Here is a 2,500-nt window from a genome sequence, read left to right as displayed (position 1 = left end):
CTTTGCTTTTTCATCAAGAATGCTGTGACCCGGATTCGCTGCGGCCACAACGCAGAGTACTAACCACTATACGATCACGGCGACATTCACGAGCCAGGTAGGAGTCGAACCTACAATCTTCTGATCCGTAGTCAGACGCGTTATCCATTGCGCCACTGGCCCTGTGTGAGAGGTTGCCACTAATCATGCTCCCCATTTTGGACTTTTGCTACGCTCGCAGCCATATTCAAAGACCTCAACACGGTTGCTTTTAGCCCCTAGCCAAAACCCTTCTGCCTTGTTTGCTACCTTTCCATATTATCCAGTATCGTTTCGGTATTGAATGGCAAAGAGCAGTGCCTATCCAGTTAAGGCGGAGGGAAAAAACAAGGATAGATCCATGCCCCGTGTGAGGATCGAACTCACGACCTTCAGATTATGAGACTGACGCGCTACCTACTGCGCTAACGAGGCATCTTGCGTGTGATTGGTTGTTGCCGTCCAGAGATAAGATGGAATTCTGTAAGCACAAAACTTCTTTTTTTTTTTTTTTTTTTTTTTAATATGTACATGTATATATCTACATATATTGGAAAGTTTAAAGCAAGCTGTGAAAGCAACTTTTCCCATATGGTCTAGCGGTTAGGATTCCTGGTTTTCACCCAGGCGGCCCGGGTTCGACTCCCGGTATGGGAATGAGTGTTTTGCTAAGCTTGTGCCTGCATTCAAAGGCCTGCACCTTTCTTGCAGAATTAAGCGGCTTAGTTTGCAGATGCTCTTGGCAGCCAAAAATGCTGCGCTAACGAGGCCACTTGCAAGTGGTTGTTGATGCCATCCATGCTTAAAAATGAGTTTTCAAATCATGAAACTGATTTTTTTTCTACTTATTACTGAAAAAGGGTCTCAGCGGTTCCCATATGGTCTAGCGGTTAGGATTCCTGGTTCTCACCCAGGCGGCCCGGGTTCGACTCCCGGTATGGGAATGAGCATTTTCCTAAGCTTGCAACTACATCGAAAGACCCTCTGAATTAAGATAGCGCTCAAAAAGTTCATAAAAGTATCATTCAGGCTTGCCGTCTACAAGAGCACCTTTGCTTTTTCATCAAGAATGCTGTGACCCGGATTCGCTGCGGCCACAACGCAGAGTACTAACCACTATACGATCACGGCGACATTCACGAGCCAGGTAGGAGTCGAACCTACAATCTTCTGATCCGTAGTCAGACGCGTTATCCATTGCGCCACTGGCCCTGTGTGAGAGGTTGCCACTAATCATGCTCCCCATTTTGGACTTTTGCTACGCTCGCAGCCATATTCAAAGACCTCAACACGGTTGCTTTTAGCCCCTAGCCAAAACCCTTCTGCCTTGTTTGCTACCTTTCCATATTATCCAGTATCGTTTCGGTATTGAATGGCAAAGAGCAGTGCCTATCCAGTTAAGGCGGAGGGAAAAAACAAGGATAGATCCATGCCCCGTGTGAGGATCGAACTCACGACCTTCAGATTATGAGACTGACGCGCTACCTACTGCGCTAACGAGGCATCTTGCGTGTGATTGGTTGTTGCCGTCCAGAGATAAGATGGAATTCTGTAAGCACAAAACTTCTTTTTTTTTTTTTTTTTTAATATGTACATGTATATATCTACATATATTGGAAAGTTTAAAGCAAGCTGTGAAAGCAACTTTTCCCATATGGTCTAGCGGTTAGGATTCCTGGTTTTCACCCAGGCGGCCCGGGTTCGACTCCTGGTATGGGAATGAGTGTTTTGCTAAGCTTGTGCCTGCATTCAAAGGCCTGCACCTTTCTTGCAGAATTAAGCGGCTTAGTTTGCAGATGCTCTTGGCAGCCAAAAATGCTGCGCTAACGAGGCCACTTGCAAGTGGTTGTTGATGCCATCCATGCTTAAAAATGAGTTTTCAAATCATGAAACTGATTTTTTTTCTACTTATTACTGAAAAAGGGTCTCAGCGGTTCCCATATGGTCTAGCGGTTAGGATTCCTGGTTCTCACCCAGGCGGCCCGGGTTCGACTCCCGGTATGGGAATGAGCATTTTCCTAAGCTTGCAACTACATCGAAAGACCCTCTGAATTAAGATAGCGCTCAAAAAGTTCATAAAAGTATCATTCAGGCTTGCCGTCTACAAGAGCACCTTTGCTTTTTCATCAAGAATGCCGTGACCCGGATTCGAACCGGGGTTGCTGCGGCCACAACGCAGAGTACTAACCACTATACGATCACGGCGACATTCACGAGCCAGGTAGGAGTCGAACCTACAATCTTCTGATCCGTAGTCAGACGCGTTATCCATTGCGCCACTGGCCCTGTGTGAGAGGTTGCCACTAATCATGCTCCCCATTTTGGACTTTTGCTACGCTCGCAGCCATATTCAAAGACCTCAACACGGTTGCTTTTAGCCCCTAGCCAAAACCCTTCTGCCTTGTTTGCTACCTTTCCATATTATCCAGTATCGTTTCGGTATTGAATGGCAAAGAGCAGTGCCTATCCAGTTAAGGCGGAG

At 46.5% G+C, this 2,500-nt stretch overlaps 9 non-coding genes across 9 annotated transcripts; 3 read left to right on the top strand and 6 right to left on the bottom strand.

The window, feature by feature from the left end:
• Nucleotides 1–89: 89 nt before the first annotated feature.
• TRNAR-ACG (transfer RNA arginine (anticodon ACG)) lies at nt 90–162 on the bottom strand. The gene has a single exon. It is a non-coding gene; the product is annotated as a tRNA-Arg (tRNA).
• Nucleotides 163–380: 218 nt separating this feature from the next.
• On the bottom strand, nt 381–453 carry TRNAM-CAU (transfer RNA methionine (anticodon CAU)). The gene has a single exon. It is a non-coding gene; the product is annotated as a tRNA-Met (tRNA).
• A 150-nt stretch (nt 454–603) lies between these two features.
• TRNAE-UUC (transfer RNA glutamic acid (anticodon UUC)) lies at nt 604–675 on the top strand. The gene has a single exon. It is a non-coding gene; the product is annotated as a tRNA-Glu (tRNA).
• A 215-nt stretch (nt 676–890) lies between these two features.
• TRNAE-CUC (transfer RNA glutamic acid (anticodon CUC)) lies at nt 891–962 on the top strand. Its single transcript has one exon. It is a non-coding gene; the product is annotated as a tRNA-Glu (tRNA).
• Nucleotides 963–1,157: 195 nt separating this feature from the next.
• On the bottom strand, nt 1,158–1,230 carry TRNAR-ACG (transfer RNA arginine (anticodon ACG)). Its single transcript has one exon. It is a non-coding gene; the product is annotated as a tRNA-Arg (tRNA).
• A 218-nt stretch (nt 1,231–1,448) lies between these two features.
• TRNAM-CAU (transfer RNA methionine (anticodon CAU)) lies at nt 1,449–1,521 on the bottom strand. The gene has a single exon. It is a non-coding gene; the product is annotated as a tRNA-Met (tRNA).
• A 432-nt stretch (nt 1,522–1,953) lies between these two features.
• On the top strand, nt 1,954–2,025 carry TRNAE-CUC (transfer RNA glutamic acid (anticodon CUC)). The gene has a single exon. It is a non-coding gene; the product is annotated as a tRNA-Glu (tRNA).
• Nucleotides 2,026–2,151: 126 nt separating this feature from the next.
• TRNAH-GUG (transfer RNA histidin (anticodon GUG)) lies at nt 2,152–2,223 on the bottom strand. Its single transcript has one exon. It is a non-coding gene; the product is annotated as a tRNA-His (tRNA).
• An 8-nt stretch (nt 2,224–2,231) lies between these two features.
• TRNAR-ACG (transfer RNA arginine (anticodon ACG)) lies at nt 2,232–2,304 on the bottom strand. Its single transcript has one exon. It is a non-coding gene; the product is annotated as a tRNA-Arg (tRNA).
• Nucleotides 2,305–2,500: the final 196 nt, after the last annotated feature.

The sequence above is a fragment of the Eleutherodactylus coqui genome, chromosome 2 (assembly GCF_035609145.1).
Source record: "Eleutherodactylus coqui strain aEleCoq1 chromosome 2, aEleCoq1.hap1, whole genome shotgun sequence".
NCBI lineage: Eukaryota > Metazoa > Chordata > Amphibia > Anura > Eleutherodactylidae > Eleutherodactylus > Eleutherodactylus coqui.
Note: the sequence above shows the minus strand (reverse complement) of the source record. Positions and strands in the feature narration are given on the sequence as shown.